Below are 19,642 nucleotides of genomic sequence, written 5' to 3'. Positions count from 1 at the left end.
AATATTACATATGTTTACATATGTTTACACCACTACATCAACATTTAACAACAATTGTTTTCCATCTAAAACAGAACCACACCTGTGGTACTTTTGAACGGAGGTTATTTAATAATTACCAAGCCCTGAGTGCAATTTCACTTATGAGTACGGCAGTCCAGGTCGACAAGATACTCTCCTACAGTACCAAAGGATGTTTAGAGGTGTCGCGAGTTCGATACCAGGATCGTCCGTGTCAGAAACTTTTCTGACGCGGAGGTATTACAGAAACGGTGGCATGACCACGGAAAAAGATTGCTACCCACAGAGAGTCCCACACGAGCGCACCAACCCGCCGTTCGGAATCGGCATTAAATTGCAGTGATGGTCTAATTAGCCCATGTCTGCAGATATTGACCGTGGTGTGACAAAAATAATTATCAAAGTTTCGCTTATTTTGTTTGTTTCTGAATTGAAGAAGCAAGATATTGCCTGATTCTTTAATAAACCACCCCCAGGGCCGTCTCTACGCATGGGTCTGGAAAGCACGGCTCGGAGGGCCTTCTCTGGTGCACAGGGCACTTCACGATTATGAGATCCGGTGCTGTGATAAATAGCAGGTGCCGTTTGGACAAATGCCTCATTTTTCCACGTGGAAGTTCGAGCGACTGACAAGGTCCACATACTTTTAGAGCCCCTCCGATGGGGGGCTTTGAACGGCTCCCCTCAAAACAAAATTTATAGTTTTGTCACATGTGGGTCATATAAATTTTTCCGCCCTTCACCCATTCTTGTCTAGTTTTTTTGACTACTCGTTCCTCCAAATTAGCCACTCTGACCAAATTTTGTTCTCTCGCACACTGTAAATATGCCTCTGTAGCTAAGTCACTCTTTTGGTCATTCACATGGTTTCACACACTCTAGATCACTGTTTTCGTCCCTCACTCAGTTCGTCATTCTTTTGGTCACTCACGCGCTTGCACACTCTATAAGTGAGTCATTCCAGGACTGGAGTTTTTTAAAACGACACAATCTTGTTAAAATTGAAAACAAAGAACAGCTATGCGAGTATCAATAACAAGAAAATTTTCTTCTGTGAATAAAGCTCTCCGTGTTCCGGGATTTTTAAGGGTTCCGTGGTGTTTGATCATGTGGAATCCCACTTGGAAATCTATGTTCTAGAGGCTTCCGAGATGGGGGTCGTGCAAATCCACTAACAGCCAGGGATTATTAAGCTATGGATTACATCCCAAACTTGACTAGTTGGAGCTTCCGAGATGGGTGGAAAAAATTTACTTACAGCGAGGGATTCTTAACTATGAATAATTGATAATTGGGAAGTTCCCAATCCAGCCCCCTCTCCCTCCTCTGGATCCGTGCTGTTATAAAAAAGATGAAAAATGCGAAAAATATTCGGTTTTTCGTTGGCTAATTAGTTACTGAATAGTTGCTGGAATCTTCAAAGTTATGGGACCATAAGTGGTTATAGGAACTACAGTCGGATCGTAGTTTAAAGACTATCGTCACAGGTTGACCCCAATTTAGTCATGGCCATTGCGACCATACGTAGATCGTAGTTCGTAAGTAAGCGATCGCAGAGACAATGATGCTGTTTTTTTTATGTGCAGTATTTTGAACGCAATGCTGTATTGAACGTAGTAATTATTTGATCCCAACCAGTTTTTTCACATCTATCCAGTGTGTTACTGACTCTGACTTTGAAAAGTCTCAACACAGAGAGCAACAGATCCTGCAACGATACAAATATTGAATTGTTTATATGTATGTATTATATATTGTTTATATAATGAATATTCTTCATTCATAATTCTAAATGAAAACGGCATCACTAACTTCACAACACTAGATAAGCACGCAGATTTTTAGGTAAACTCATTCATGCTTCCGGCACCTCTGAAAGGGGTAAACAAAAAACATTGCCCACAATGGCGATAGATCGGGGTTGGTGCTCAGTTCAGAAAAGAAGAGTGACATTGAACAGTTTAGACGTCGAGGAAAGGTGTCACGACACAGTCAAAATTCTAATCTCAGTCTTGAGGATATCATAATGTAGATGGACATATCTATGAGGATTGGAGGAACCATGAAGATGACATAGAGATTGATATACAGTAGATGTATCATGAACATAGAGGGTTTGGGAATTCTTTGAAATAACACTCCGTGCACTGAAAGACTCGAAAAAATAGAAGGCAGCGCATTACAAAATGTTAAGTGTTCGCTAAAATTGCCTGGCACTCTAATGGCTTCGTAGCCAAACTTTTCCAGAATCATAATATTCACAAAAACCTTAATTATATACAGCTGCCCACTTTTAAAGCGCAGAGTTTCTGAGGGATGGAGGGCGGCTCTCTTAGAGAGAGAGGCTTCACTTTCGTGACCTTACATCGAAATTCGTTTCTAGAAGGCTCGGCAACTCACGACATTTATGAATTAAAATATTGCAAGAAAGTGCAAAAATACATTAGTAAGTACTCTTTCAATTTTTCCACCCTCTAAAAGCCATATATAATTAGACCCGCGATATAAAGTAAACATACCGTGAGCTCTAAAAGCCCCCTCGCACAAAAAGGCGTATCATAATAGAAATACACAAAAAACACCGGTAATATCGTTGTACTGTCTCTTGATTCTGTGATCAAATGAAAAGAAAAATTTCCACGTGCCGGGGGAAACAGGCGCAGGCGCAGACAGAGGCGTGGCTCAAGTAATGCGCAAACGGTCAACACAACATGGGAAGACCTCTTGCAATCAAACGGCCAAAAAAAGATGACCATTACAGCCATTTAAAGGGGGTGCGTGCGGCTGCTGCTCCGTTTCGCCGGTTGTGCGATGACTGATATTGTGAATACAAACACCATTGTTATAGAATTAAATCAATTAAAATATCCGATTGTTTCTGATTGAATTAACAATTGTTTTCCAGTATAAAGTCATTTTCATTTTCTTCATCCAATGGACTTATCATTATTATGCTGCTGCCATGTGATCTGTATTCAAAGAACAACGTGAGTAACGTCGACACACATGTGCAAGGTAAGGCTTTACATTGTTTTCATTTAACATTGTTCAATGAAATTTGGATTTAAATACATCATTATTAAAAATTGAAATAATTAATATTGGATTTATAATTAAATTATTTAAGATAAAAACAACGCTATATATAGTATATACCGTTATTTTTAACTGATATAGAGTATAAAAGTTATTTTTTTTTACATAAGTTTTTGAATCGGTATTGATTTATTACATATTTGTAAATTTTTTTCTGAAACTTAATGACATAGAAAACTTTATTGAAAATTTTATTTTAAAAAAAAAAATTCATATTTTATTGATATTTAGATATAAATTTATCAATCCATCCAGTTGACACGTAATACTAATATAATTCTGATTAATTTTATATTTGTGATAATTACAGTAAAACCCCTCTTAACGGACATCCCCATCAGATGCGATCACCACTCTTTTGCAGCTAAATAATAATTTCTCCTTGTGTAATAAAAGTATGCATTAAAAATAAGAGGAGATGATAATAAGAGGTCATCCCCTCTTTTACGGGCGAATTTTTTTTATCCCGCCGGTGACCGCGAAAGAGAGTTTTTACTGTGTATTCAATATGTTTAACTGAAATAAAATAATATTTTGATTCATAATTTAATTTTTTTTAGAAAATAATTTTTTTTTTCAGGATAGAAGTGACTAAATTGATTAATAGTTATATCATCAAAATTAGAAAACTACCGTAATGGAAAATATAAAGACTATCATTAGATTGATATGCTGCAAAACTCTGATAAATTATATAGTTATTATTTCAGATTGACATGATATAAAATTTTGATTGATGATAAATTTCATAATTATTATTCAATATTCAATAAAAGTATTAAAGCCATTTGATTCACAATTTTAATTTTATGAAATAATTTTTATTTCTGATAATAAAAGCGAGAGAATAATTATGTTATCAAAGTTAGGAAACTATCATAATGTTTACATGGTTATTCATGTGTTTTTTATACTCGTGAGCCGCTGGTTATAGAAGCATACTTTCAACTAGAAAAAAAATATTTAAACAACGCGCCCAACGATGTACCATTTATTCTACTAGAAACCGTGTATGCACTAAGATACACAGTTCATTGTTGTATGTTTCTTTATTCTATGACTTCCAATTAGAAAGTTGCTGTCCTGTCTCTCCTGAGAACCTCCTCCCCTCCGTCGCTCCAAAAAAACCGTGTTTCCAATTGCAATATTAGCTAGGATATTCGAGTTCAAAAAACGCTGAAAATGAGAAAAAAGGGGCAGCATATATCATGGAAAAGCTTGTATCCTACTGTTCTTATGCTTCATATGCTAGTCTTTCCCCCATTCCGGAATTCAAATACCTCGGCTAATACTGCACTTGGAAATATGGACTTTTTTCGAGGGATGCTTAGGGAAGAAAGCGCAACAACTTTCTAATTGGAAATCAGGGAATGAGGAAACCGTATAAAAAATTAAATTTGTATCTCAGTATATGTGTTTACGTCTCTTAGTAAAATAAATGACAATTTATTAATTCATTTGTTTATTCAAATGTCATTTATTAATTTAAATAAATGACAATGTACCCATAACATGGGTACGTTATTTGAATATCTTTCTGATTATAAGTAGGAGAAGGTGGAGGCTGATATGTCAAATTTTAGTTCTTGATTTTTTTTTCGAAGTGAAATAAACAGATTTATACTTCTTTTTTTTTTTTTGTTTTACTGACAAATACAGACATTTATGTTATACGATAAAAATATTGAAAATAAATCATTTCAGTTGCTTTTGCAGTGATGATAAATTTTACACACGAATTCTTTTGCCCCATTAGAGTCAGGGTCTAATGAGACAAGAAAAATAAACTCACAGAAAAACGATAAATATTGAAATATTATTTTAACATGATTTTGCAGGAATTTTTATGCCTAAAGCAAAGTATATTGAAATGGAAGGTTCCACCTAATTTCAATTTTTGTTAAGCCATGGCTTACCTTTGATGCTACTCCCGAATATTCAAATTCTTCTTGACAAAAAATACTTCGTTAGGTAGCCTACGAATGCCTAAGATTGTCCCATTAGACCTCAAGGGCTGAGAGTAAATATTTTTGTAATCTAACCAGCACATGTTTATTATAAGAAAATTTAACCGAGATTTCTGAAAAGTAAAATAGGTAAAGTTTACAAATAAGCAGTATATTGATCAACGTAAAAAAATTTAATATTTCAAAATTATTCAAAAAAAAACCAAACTTACTTTTTGGGGTGAAAAACTGATTTTCGTCTTTCTTCTTCCCTAATAATCAGAAATGGTTTACTTTTTGTGATTAATGAAGGCAGCTTGACTATTGTCATTCAAGTGTGAAAGAAAATATTTGAAAAAAAAAGAAAAAATACTGAAATTATTTCTTGTCCCATTAGCACCACTTTCTCCTATATTTCTATAACCAACGGTTCACGAGTTATTTGAGCTGAAACGGACTTATATTTTCAACTTGTATACATGTTACGGTAAATGTGATAAATCGGATATTATACATAATAACCGATTATTATGCATGCTTACCAATCGTCTTATTAAGCTTGGTACATTTATCACTTTTACCAGTGAATATGCATAGTATACCCAAGCGTTGTTGGTAAATTTGATAAATACTTGAAATTCATCGCCTTTATCTGTGATTATGCATGATACCCTGGTGTAATTGGTGAATTTGGTGAACATGAAAAAAAATTACAAATGAGTCTAATATGTGTGATGAATACACGTATTAAACCTCAATGGTTCGATAGAAGAGTCGGACCCCGATATAATGATAACAAATATTACGATTGCACTCCGATATAATGATACAAAACATGTATAAATTATCATGTATAGCAGAACATTGTACGATTTATCATGTTTACCAACGACGCGACGCTTGGACATTATGCATAATCGCCGGTAAAAGTGGAAAATTTATTATAATGGTTTAGGAAAATTTATCAAATTTACCAATGACGCTTGGGCAAAAGTGTTGGGCATAACCGCCGGAAAAATTGGTGAATTTTGGGAAATTTACCAAATTTGCCAAAATGTTCGGCGATTATGCATTGGTTCCGAAAAAAAATCCCAGCCAACCATTTTACAGTATTTCGAAATGCTAACAGTGTTTATTTCGGATTTCGGAATTATTTATTCCATCGATTCTGGAATGATTGATTTCATTGATTCTGAATTTTCAAAGCTGCTGGAATCATTTCTTTCTCAATCCTTTTTCTTATTTTTAATTCGAAAATTCGAAATTTTCATTCGTTTTCAGATTATTTCTTTCATTAGATCCCAATTTCCACTAGTGTTTCGAAATTATTTCTTCCATCAGTATGAATTTACGGATGTCGATTCTCATCTCCCGCAAAATATTTAAAATCAGGGGTAGGGTCCTCCCACCTCGAAATTATTATGGTACCTCTGACCCGCGTCTGATAAGTGCAGTCCTGTATTGGTCTTATTTGTTTCGCTCAAGTTAATCCTATTAATGGAGAGAAAACGGAGAGGATTTTTCTTCATTAAAATCTCAGAACGTCATATTTTCTCCATAATTTCGTCTTTTACTCCCAAAATGGTATGACGAGTAAATAACAAGAAATAGATAATATAAGATGAATGCTCAAAGATGTTTGCGACTAGCCCGGAACAAAGATTCCATTCTTTTTTCTACGATTTTTCACTGTCTCAATTCTTTGTCAAAAATTCTATCATTGATGGGGTTGAAAATTCTTTCCGTTACGAACTTTGATAATACTGTACGTACATAACACATATAAATTGAAATTCCTGGCACAAACTACGTCAGCAATATTGTATTGCTTAAACTAATTTATTTGCGAAGCGAGGGTCCTGTAATGCAGCGTTTCTTAACTTTCTTTTCCCATGGCCCTTCTTGGACCATATTTTGTTTTTGTGGCCCTTTTCTCTCAACCAGTTACCCCCCCCCCCCTCCGCCACCCCAACTTCGAGCTTCTTGGTAAGTAAATAGTGGGCAAAAAATATATAATATTAAATATAAGTTTTATCTCAGAACCCTCGGGGGTAGAATCCCGTAACACTCTGATAAAAAAAACAACCTATGATTTAAAATCAATCACTTCGTATCGGTCACCGATGACTCTTCTCGTTTCATGCCGAAAATTTCGAGAAAGGAGCAGAGAGGAGTTGAATCTAAACATGTAATCAATATCACCGCCACCACTCGCTCATTGACCGGGTTAAAGAAACGGTTCCAATACCACACATAGTCAAATGTAGGTAAATGTGCCGCCGATTCCCGCCACGGACAATCGAATCCAATTACACAAGCGCGGTATATACACCCAGCTTACTTCTCATTACCGTGAGTGGATATTGGGATTAGCATTTAGCACACCGCGCTTATAGCCTACTTGGCTCTAACTTTCGGCGTCCCCTAGAGAATTCGGCGTCCTCATATCGCATCCACCAAGACTATTTTTCTTTTTTAAAAGTACCATTTTTTACGGCTATCCAGTGAGTGAGATGCGTCCTACTTTCACGGGCGCAACTCATCATGGTGGGATGATTTCCAAAAAAGCTTTTCTCTTTACTATCTATTTTTGTTCTTCCTGATAACAACCAACCAAAACCCTTGTTCAGGACACTCACCACGCCGCGCTGTCCCAAGGGACAACAGGCACTGTAATTCAATTTACCTGAAATATGGAACTGGTGTTATGGGAATTCCTGGCGTGATGACTCCAAGAGATTCGTCTGTGTGAGTGTGTGTATAACGTTAAACACACATATCGGCACTTGAAGAGTGTGTGTGTTCCAGTTTGACCCTTTCCATCATGCTTGGTTAATGTTCTTCCACGGAAACGATGTGGTCTTACCGAAGGGGTCACTTGTCAAGATTGTTACGGTATCTATAATTGAATCATGGAACATTATTGGTCGTTAACCTATGGCTGTTCTTTTTCGTATAACGTTGGTCGGATCTTAGCGGAATTAATTCGGTATTTACAATCGATTTAGCCTGGCTTGAATACTTGCGATTATTTTTTTGGGTGTAGATTTTAGGTTTCCATGGGGATGGTGAGTTTAATGTTGTTACATGAGAATGGGGATGGAATTTTTCTTTTATTAGGGGTGGAGGAGTTTTTGGAATTCTGGACAAATATTAGAAATAGATATTGATGATTCTTATTGTAGTTCAGTGAATAAAATTTAATTGAATGAATAGAATTTGAAAAAAAAAAATAATTTTTTATTTTTTATACTTATAAAAAAATAAAAACGATTTTTTTTTACTTTGGTGAACATTTATCGAGAAAAATTAAATTCTTGCACTAAGAAAATTTTACGATTTTCAAAATGTTTAGAAAAAACATCGTATTAATAGTTCAACCGTATCCGATTATTTTATAAGTGAGCACAACTCACCAAAATAATCAACTATTTTGCAAATTATTGAGAAATTTATTTCTCGGATGGGGAAAAAAAACCCCGATAGAAAGTGAAAAAGTACGGCCAAAATTTACGTGTAAAATTAGAAAATGATAAAGTCGAAGACAGACGACGCTGAAAAAACGAAACTAATGTATTTTGACACGCACAGAATCGAAACTTAAACTGACTCGAAATGGAATAAAATTTGTTCGCCACGACAAAATAACATAAAAGTATATTAACTGATATCTGACTGCATCAAATTTCTCTATGATTGAGCTCAACTATTTATATAACAAATTTCATGAAAATAATAATTTAAATTTCTCTAAAAAAAGAGATAAAAATATTCCTATGATATGTGCAATAATTCAGAAATTAATGTTTTAAGTCAACAGCCAGAGGACGACAGTACATTTCTTCTCTGGCAAACGCATAAACACATCGCTCTTCCAATTTCTTTACCAAATATTACACATAATTTTTAAATATTATTACTGATAAAATACCTAATATTTGAGAAGTTTTTAAATCACCCCCCATCAATTACAATAACGAAAGTTGACTGAGGGCAATCGACTTGTTGTCGGGAACAAGAAAATTCAAACCCTTCCATTTTGATAGCACTCGATCGAGCCCCTTGATTCATACTCGGGGCAGAAAATTTTAAACATAAACATTCTTTTGAAGTTCTACAGAATAACATAAAACAATATCGAAATAGGCAGGAAAATTTCGAAAAGGGCATTTTTACAAAAAAAAATTTATGAAAATAGAAAAAAAACCGATTTTGCCTGAATTTCCGGGCTCTAGTGATAAAAATAATTTACGAAGTTTGGGATTAGATTGGTTTTTGAAGTTTGGGATAAGATTGGTTTTTTGAAGTTCGGGATAAGATTCATTTCTGAAGTTTGTGACACAATTTGCGATAGGAATAGCATATGGAGTTTTATAGAATGTTTTATGGAGCTTGCGATAAGATAGGTTTGCAGAGTTTGCGGTAAGAGTAATTTTATGAAGATTGCGATAAGAATGGTTTCGGAGTTTGTGGAGAGAAGTTGGTGGTTTATGACGTCAGTGATAAGAATGGTTTTTGAAGTTTGCGATAGGAGTTTCGAAGTTGGCGGTAAGAACGTTTTTTGACTTTTGTGATAGAAAGTTTGCGATAAGAATAGTTTCTAAAGTTTTCGATAGGAGTTATTTTAGTATGTAGCTGAGAGGAATGGTTTTACAATGAGAAAAGAAAAAATAATAATAATAACCTACAACTCAGTGAGCAGTAGCCAATAACAATAAGGGGTAGATATTGTATTATTAGGTTGTAGTGATAATATTCGAGTTGGCAATCGCAAGAATGTCCATCCCCCTAAAAATTGATAATTCAACAGAATAACCTCGATCCAGCCTCACCAGCCATTCAGAATCAAAATACATTTACTTTTTGTCTTTGATGCTCTAATTCTGTGCAGATACAGCTAGTTCTAGGTTAATTAATAATTAATGAATCGAGTGAACGGTTTCATGCTTCTTCAAAACGAACGGTCACCGGTAAGCACCGAGCGGTATAATTATATCACATTATCTGGAGAAAATTTGAGTTTTACGAAATATATAACAACACCAGTAACCTAATTATACAGTGAATGACACAAAAGGAAGCGCTGTAACTGGTTGGAAAATCGCGTGAAACGGTTTTGGTTCCCTTGTGCGCCATTTTATTTCTAACTTGCGTAATATGCGTGTGTCATGTGCGAGTGACCAATTCTGGCGTGACGACCTTGAGTTTTCGCGGTCCCTCGTTTCATTTTATTTATTTTTTTCGTTATGTAGTATGTTTTATTACATGCAATAATTTTCCAGATGCTGTCCTTAATATGAAAAAAAAATACAACTGTTTTTCTCGGGGGGACTATTATTATTATAATTATTATTATTTTCATGTCTACGGGATATTCCTGCGTCCGAAATTGTTGCAATCGATCGTTAACTTCCTATTACACGATAGCATTCAATAATTCGACGTTCATAAAAGCTGCGCACAAATTACTTATCAGAAATGTATCGAGAAAGATTGGTAAGAAGTGATAAAACGTGATGTCCCTAAATAAGGCTTCGACAACATCGATTTTCGGTAGGCGATAAGAAATGTTTACTGACTTAGCGATGAGAATCGTTTATTGACTTTGCGATAAGAAATTTTTACCGAATTGGCAGTAAAAATGGTTTTCTCTCTCTCTCCGAGCTTTCAATCAGAATTTTTAGTTAATTTTGGGAAAGATTTTTTTTTAAAATTAGCATGAAAAACTGTTTCCCGATTTCATGATAAGATTGTTTTCTCAGAGATTGCAATAAAAATTGTTTGCTCTGAGATTGTGATAAGACTCACAGCTTATGATAAGGGCTGCTTTCTCAGAGTTTGTGTGATAGGATTTTTTCCCCTCAGAACTGGTGATAAGAATTTTTTTCCCTCAGAACTCTGGTGATCACAGAGTAAGAATAATATCTTTATAGTTTTAGTCTATGCTGGTGATAAAGATGTTTTCTCGAAAATTGCGATAAAAATTGTTTACCCACAGATTGTGATGAAACATAGATTACGATAAGGATTGTTTCAAACATTGAGAAACGAATTGTTTTCTTGTGTATGCGATGGAAATGGCTTTCTAGATTTGAAATAAGAATAGTGTTTCAAGTTAGCGATGCGTGAATTTTTTTTCCGTCTTAACCAGAGTAGCTTTTTTACCGGTTTTTTATGAAACTTGTTGTCTAGCTTGTGATGCTAACGGTTTCTCACGTTTGCCATAAGTACTTTTCCGGATTATGTTATTATAATTGTTTTTATAGCGTACAGTGGGAATAGTTTTTGAATAGACAATAAGAATGATTTTCCGTCTCCACGATAAAATAATGATTTTTCAAAGTTTGCCAAAACTGCTCATATCAAAGAATAGATATTGAGTTAGCAGCTTGAGAAAGGGAATAGTGCAGTGAATAGCTGTGGAATGTTCCTGCCTAATTGAATAAGAATAGTTTTCTTAGAATAAATTAGCAGATATAAGAAATAATATATATATAGTTTAACAAATAAGTTTTCTAAAGTGGGCAGTCGATAAATACTTTTTAAGCAGTCAATGATAATAATTTTTATTACGTATTCTCTGAAATCGAAAGTATTCGAATTATAGGTTTATAAAAATGCACATAATTGCCCTAATGTGAGATAAACTTCTAATAATTAAGCAAAATGAAGATATATTTCCATTCTCAGATGTATTAGATGTTTTTATTGGTTTTTTTAAATGGAAATTACTTCATTTTATAGCTTTTAAATATTAAAAATGAATCAATATTCCCATCAAGCAAAAAACGCACGTCGATTGAAGAAAAATCTGCATAATGCTCTTATAGTGGAATTTGTGAACCGGGAAGTCAGAGAGCATAAAATACACACACACATACACAAAAAAGGTTCAATGCGCTTTTCCCTTATAAATATACATGCTATAAAACAAAAAAACGTCAGAATACCACTTAAAGCGTTCGTGTGAAACTCGTGGTGAAACATCTACCGATGACATGACTGTTTTACAAATGGAGACCTTTTATTCTCTCTCTTTCTATGTATTAACGAGTACTTACCGTTATTGACTAGCCTGTACATTTTTACTTGAACTTTCCGTGTACAAATCCATGTATTCAAATGGTCAAGTCACGGAAACTGACGCACTGCCAAAAAAAAAAGTTTCTCCAGGAAATTTGAATAGTTTTAGGAATTTCTCTCATTCTATTTCCTATTATGTAGATTACAGTGACTAATGTGTGTATGATTTCATAATTGCGACTAGGGATGGGTATAATGAACTTTACTCACAATGGAAATACAGCGAAATGCTTACTCGTGTTGCGGCTCGATTTTTAATGGAAAAAAGTATCTCACTCACTCTCAATGAATTTTTCCAAATGCTTAACAAAAAAAGTAATATTCTTGAAAATGCTTACTCGAGATATATTACATAGCACGGTTGTTTAAGACTTTTCCTACACTGGGGTTTCTTATACTAGTAGTATTCAACCCTTTTCATCACCGTAGTTCTTCACCCCCCCCCCCCGTTTCTAAACCGGTATTTCTTATCACAGCAGTATGACACGATTCCTCAACCCATTTTCCTACACCAATGTTTCTTATCATAGAAGTTCTTTAAATCTTTTTCCATATCGGTTTATCTCACCATAGCAGTAAAGCACGATTCCTCAATCCGTTATCTACACCGGTGTTCCTTATCATAGTTGCCCTTTACCCTTTTTTCCACACCGGTGTTTCTTGTCATAGCAGTATAATATGGTTCTACGAACCCCTTTTCTACACCAGTGGTGAACTCATATCGAATAGCTATACCCTTTGTACCTGAATTGATTGCTGAGTAAATTCATGATCTACCAAAATTTTAACAATGAAGTCGACTCTCGACCTTACAGGTAAACGCATTACCTCCCGGAAGCATTCGATGAATATTTAGAGATGGTACTAGTGGTATTGGCTCTGTCTGCCTTCCTTTATTGGGGGTTTCTACGTCTACTGTATGTTTGCGGTAAACTTCCGTCTCCTGAAAAAAAAATCGCGACGGCCCTCGAAAGTATCGAGATATAGCTCGAAAAATATATAGCTGTGGAAGATTAACCAGCTTCACAAAGATTCCAGTCCAAGCGACTTTTTGCTAGTCACCTAAATTACACGTCCTCTCAATTTGTTTTTGCTTTTTTTTTAAACATAAACGGTTAGTAATTATATTTAAACACTTCAGGGAAGTTGAATACATGAATTTTATTTTTTCAACATTTTAACATTGAAGAAAAGTCAGAGAAATGGGGGGAAATTATAAATTTTTGAAGCATTAAATTCTTTGATTAATCTAAAAGAATTGAGCAAATTGTAAATATTGAATCAAAAATTTTAAACCTAATTTTAGGTTAATAATTTTCTGCACCAAAATCGGCCGATTAATCGAATATTTTTCGTAACTGCGTAATTCAGTAAAACCTCTCTTTTGCAGACACCGGCGGTGCAAATAAAATTCGTTCGTAAAAGAAGGGTGACCGTTAATCGAGGGGAGGGGGGTTTGAAATGCATACTTTTATTATACAAGGGGAAATTATTATTTGGCCGTAAAAGAGGGGTGACTGCATCTGAAGGGTGTTCATTCAGAGGGGGTTTTACTGTATAAATTGATGCTATAAAAAATGTAATTTATTCGTTTCACGCACCTATTTGCTAGATGTAAACAAAAGTATAGGAATAGACTAAGAAATTAAGGTTGCTACTTGAAGCAATTTGATAGTTGTATGTTGAACGTATTTTGTTAAAACCTGGAATTTCTTCATTTGGATCTTGCAGTTTTTTTTAATTGATTATTTTAGGGCCACTGATTTCGAAACTAATTTTGATCATGCTGTGACTTGTGCTCTTTGAAACTCCTACCAAATTGTGCTTGTGTGAGCAGAGGAACTGATAATTCCAAGAACACGCACAACTACTATTCATAGTGGAGGCAACGAATTTTGGGTCTTGATTTTTAAAATTCGTATCAAACTCAATTTGAAACTGAAATGATCACAATTTTTAGTTGAATGGACATGTATTTTGAATCCCAATGCCGAAAAATTTGATCAAAATATTGATTCAAATGTTTTTAAATATGATCACTTGCCGAAAATGTATATATATTGGGGTACAATAATTCAGGACATTTAATCGGTTTCGTTAAAATAAATCAAGTCAAATTATTAACTTTTTACTCAAATTTTAATCGGTTTAATTGAGTCGATTAATTCAACGAAATTTTTAACTGCGGTTACCAATTGATCGATTAATCGGACCAGCTCCAATCAAAATACGTAATAAATTTGAATAAATAAAATTTAAATTAAATATAATGTAATTTTCAGCACGTGCAAGCAGAATCAAACACTGGAGCAGTAATCTACAATGTCTCATCATTAGAAAATACCAGTTGTCAGCGGTCAAATACCATGAAATACATTTATAACCTACAAAAGGTAAGGACATCGAAATTTCGATACAACGATCATACCTAAAACACAAGTACATCATTATCACGTCTATAGAACAGTCAAAATCGGAAAATGGTAGTCGAATTTTCAAGTTAGTTCTGAGAGAGTTTTATCGCCGTACCCAATCTAATTTGCGGTGGCGATGCAGTGTACCATGACCCAGTGACCAGGTGAGCATCAACTAGTCGAGGGGGTCTGCGGTACATGTATAATAACATAACACAGATAACTGCTTACATAACTAGCCATCTGCCAACTGTTATACCAAAATCCTGACAGCGTAACGGCTATTTTTTGTGTGCTGCTGTGGGCACTTGATTCTAGTTCTGGATACAATTGAGGTTAGCTTCTGAGTGGAAACTCACTCTGCATCGAATAGTAAAGGTTTTGTAACTTTTGTCCTGTGATATATCAATGGGGTAAGTAATAGCGATTGTTATTTTAAACTTCGAATTGAAGCTTTTGATCTGGAAAAATTTTCGTGAAATTTTATGAATTCTTAGACTTTTTATAGTTTGTACTGAGATCACCACGAATCCCATTTCAAATTACGTTTTTCTTTGACCAGTCACAATTTTTACGGTCATCTTTTTCAAAGTTATCTACTGTATTTGAAGAAGACTAACGATCACTGGTTAGATAGATGAAAATAAGAGTGAAATTTTATTGATTAATTTTGTCTTAATGGGGTAATAATTATATTCAGGACCCTACAATTCAGAGAAAATTCTATTCCTTACGATCTCGTGAAGGGTTTTTTTAATTATATGTTATAGTGAGAGGCTGGTATGAGTTTTTTCGGGTTTTATTAGGACGAAAACTGTGTGTTTTAAGTTTGTGATAAGGATATTTTTTTGAGTTCATGATTAGAATGGTTTTTTTTTTTAATTCTTGAGTTTGTCAATGATTTTTTTGAATAGTTTTATCGAGTTTTTGAGTTTATGATAAGAATGGTTTTTTCGTGTCCGTGCAGCAAGAATTCTTCGATAACTAATACAATACGAAAAGTTTCATCGAGTTTTACAAGAATTTTTTTGTCGACTTTTATGATAAGATTTTTTTTGTTGACTTTTACGATAAGAATTGTTTTCGTGTGTTAACGACTATAGAATTGTTTCAAGTTTACGATTGGAATTGTTTTCAAGTTTACGATTGGAATTGTTTTCAAGTTTACGATTGGCATTGTTTTTCGCATTTGTGACAAGAAATGTTTTTGAGTTGGTGACAAGAATAGTTTTTTCCCGTTTTCGATAAGAATCATTCCTCCGAGTTTACGATAAGAATCATTCCTCCGAGTTTACGATAAGAATCATTCCTCCGAGTTTACGATAAGAATTATTTTTCCAGCTTGCGATAAAAATCATTTTTTGTGTTCGTGACTACGAAAAGTGATAACAATGGTTTTTACTGCGTTTGCGATTAAGAACTGTTTCTTCAAGTTTGCGAATAGAATTTTTTTAAATATTTTATTGGTGATAAAAATGAGTTTTTCGTGTTTTCGATAAGAATTGTTTCTTCGACTTTACAACAAAAACTGTTTTGATGGTCATGATAAGAATGTTTTTTTGAGTATACAATAATTGCTTTGCATTAGTATTTTTTTTTTCAAGATTGCGTTGAGAATGGTTTTTCAAGTTCAGGATAAGCTTGATTTCTCGAGTATTCGATACGAATTGTTTCCGTGCAAGCAACAGAAATGGTTTTCCTAGTTGGCGATAAGAATAATTTACCGTGTTCGCAATAGTGATAGTTTACTTTGAATTTACGGCCAGAATAGTTTTCGGAGTTGAACTGTGTGCTTCCTCTATTAATCATTTGATTTATCGAGAATGCCTCAAATTTCCTCTTTAATGATACAAATCTGTTAATCATTTTGTGAATTTTTTTTTCAAAATTAGATCAACAACAGAAAATAATGCATAGTTTATCGGAATCTGTTAATAGTGTGAATTTACTTACTACTAATAATGGTGTTTATCCTTTCATCCTTATACATGGACTATAAGAATAGAAACTAATGAATAAATATCAGATAAATAATTTTTGTTTATAAATTATTAATTCAAAAAATAATTATTCATGAAAATTACGAGAAAGGGAAAAATTTAAGGTAAAACACAAGAGGATATAATGAAATTTTTGGCATTCTCTTTGTTAGTCATCGTAATTTATTTGGTAATTTCAACGCAAACAGCCACACCCAGGAATGACGAATACATGATGAGAACAAATTGCGCGCGCATCTCTAAAAAAAAAACGACCATGGCCTAGTTCTAACAAGAACAAAAGATTAAGACGAGAGTCATAACCGAAGAAAGCATAGCAAAAAATGGTTATTTCTACTCCTTTCAAAAAGTATGGAAAAGAAAATGGTGGAACATGGAATCCACATGCGTTAGGGCATTGAACCATTCAACCCTCTACAGACGGATTATAATTATAGGCACGCACACAATAGGTTTTTTTTTTAAACCGAAGGCCGAGACATGGGTTACGTGCACGTTAAAAGAGTTAGGATGAGAGAGAGAGAGAGAGAGAGAAACGAGTGACCGACGCTCAATGCATGTGGCGTCGTTTAATTCGATGGGAGCTTTCAATCATGAAGGAGATGATATTAAAAACATGGACCGTTAACTATTAATTTCCATCTCCGAAATCATACGAAGAACCAAGGACGGCTGCCTCGAAAAAAGATTTTTCTATTAAAACAAGTGTCTGTTGGAATTAGATCAGATAGCGTTTCGGTATCGATCCGAGACACAGACACGAACTAATTCTAACTAATGAACTGTGCTTATAGTTTCTAGGGATTGTTTTTGTGGTTGAATTATTGTTAGGATGTTAAAGATCTTGATATCGAAGGTCACATTAATTCGTAGAAGGATTTTGTGACATGGTATTTTAATGTTCAATTAATCCAAATCATATTTTGCGCCTATTAACATTAAGACTGACCTCATATAGTTATGTGTTCTCCTTGAATGGACAAGATATCTCTCTTCCCAGTCTAGTTGGAAGAAATACATGTTAGATGTCTTCTTTGTGGCACTCAAAACTTAATCAATCGTATGTTAATGTGATTTGAATTAATAAAGCCAATAAATATTCTTAAACTAAATAGAGACAATGTACGGACAGGGCCGTCTTAAGAGCATCATAGGCGCCCGGGCTAAGTGATTTTTCTGAAGCCCTTACTGATAATTTCTATGAAATTTCAAACAGATCTCGTTTATGTAAGGTTCCTCTTCTCTTGAGGTCCCGGACCGTGCCCAGGTGGATCCATGCTTTAAGACGGCACTGTTTACGGATATGTTCAGTAACTTTCGCTTTTTTATTGCATTCAGCGGCATTCAAGATTCAAACTTGTTAGTTGGTAAGCAAAAGCCTAAGCAAATATTGTACTCATTTCCACGAATAATAGTCATCTATCTTCCCTTAAAAAAAAGTAGAGACACTGAGAAATAGATAAAGGGATTTTTTTTTCCTGTGACTATTTGCGCAGTTGAATGACCAAACCAAGGGAAAAAGAAGGGTAAATGGAGCAAAAATAACACAAAAGAAAAATATAAAGAGTGGCGGATTAGAGAGAGAGTTTAAATAAATAAAGGGATATTAAGGATAAGCTGACCATATTTGTTCAAGAAAAACACGGGATATTCAGCTTCCAAAAACGGGAAAACGAATGCCATTGCCAATTATAGCCAGAAATGATGCCAAAAGTAAGTAATAGTGCTAAATATTTCTAAAATAACGTATAATTCACTAATGGCGGAAAATGAAGAACAAAAAAAAAACGGAAAAAAACGTGACAAATATGTGATATGAATATATATATATATTTCATCTCACAATTTATGAGTTGGGAAGACCGCTTTAATCGGTGATTTCAATGAAGAATGAAAATTCAAGAGTTGGCTCCACTGGAACAACGTGAGAAAACGTTGACATTTTTGCAATAAAGTCGGGATGGGTAAAATTGCTTGAAAATAAGATAATGTCCCGGGAGATACGGGACGTATCTTCAGCTTACTCATAGATGATTGTTGTGTTGGATGACAAAGCAACTGAGTATCCCACTCAGTATTCTACCGATCTTGTCCCCCAATTTTTCAAATGTGATGGCCTTTTTTTTGGCGACTCTTTTTTGACTGGATTTTGACGTCCAAGTCTGTCACCAAAACAAAGGTTTAATTGAGTTGTGAAAGATTTAACTTTGTCAAATATTATTTTTATCCACTGAATAAACGTTGAAGAATAATTTCATTTACACTTATTTGGGAAGGGGTGCTATGATCTATAATATTAATATGCATATCAAACTGTAATTAGAACTAAATAATGCGTGCTATAACGGAAAGAGTCGTTGGAGAGTATTGAAAATTTATCTTTATACCAAACATGCACATGAGGTATGAACTCATAACGATGCAACACGTATGTGTCTCTTACACGATATCTTCTCGGCTGCTTGCCAGATTACTCTCTCAGCCAAAAGGTTCAAAAGAAAAAAAGTTGTACCTCCAACTGCCTGTTGGATATAAGAATCGGTCCCAGAAAGAAAGATCCGTTCAAATTCATAAATTAAATACATTTTTTTTTCGTTGAATAATACGCTTTTAATATATTTTAATTAGTGTTACAATTAAGTACTATTAATTGATAATTAATTATATTATAATTACATTACGAACCTATTCGAAGGATTTATAGTCTTGAAATACTCATAATGAATAATGACATCATCATCATCTACTAAAACATGAAAAATTTCTATACCGGGTGTTGCCTTTAAGTGGCAACAAACTCAGAGGGCATCAAGAGGAACAAAAATTGCCATAGAACATGGTATCGCAAACCACATTTAGTCGGTGAAAATTGCTAAAATAGTTATGATGGGTGGCATGTCGAGTGGGACAAAAAAAAGGCCATTAATAAGTAGGAAAAAAATTTTATTTGACAGCACGAGATTACAACACAGCCTGTGGTATACAAAATAAAGCACAAAATTATTACAAAATCCCCTGTAATAATTTTTCTTCCTCTACTATCTAACATGGAACTGTGCTGCGCAGGCTGTGTTGTAATCAT

General features: G+C 34.3%; 1 protein-coding gene across 2 annotated transcripts in view; it reads left to right on the top strand.

The window, feature by feature from the left end:
* Nucleotides 1–2,768: 2,768 nt before the first annotated feature.
* Cad86C (Cadherin 86C) overlaps nucleotides 2,769–19,642 on the top strand; it is a 70,108-nt gene continuing 53,234 nt past the window's right edge. The window contains exon 1 of one of the 2 annotated variants that reach the window (XM_089240199.1): nucleotides 2,769–3,036. The gene's annotated coding sequence lies outside the window, so the exon portion shown is untranslated. Of the gene's footprint in view, nucleotides 3,037–14,908; nucleotides 14,974–19,642 lie in introns of those variants that run through there. The other variant, XM_089240200.1, reaches the window with a different exon arrangement.

This window comes from Pholcus phalangioides, unplaced genomic scaffold (genome assembly GCF_987345545.1).
Source record: "Pholcus phalangioides strain wild (caught in Gottingen) unplaced genomic scaffold, Ppha-v1.0 ptg000012l_1, whole genome shotgun sequence".
Lineage (NCBI taxonomy): Eukaryota > Metazoa > Arthropoda > Arachnida > Araneae > Pholcidae > Pholcus > Pholcus phalangioides.
The sequence above is the reverse complement of the archived record's forward strand: the minus strand, read 5'-3'. Positions and strand labels throughout refer to the sequence as shown.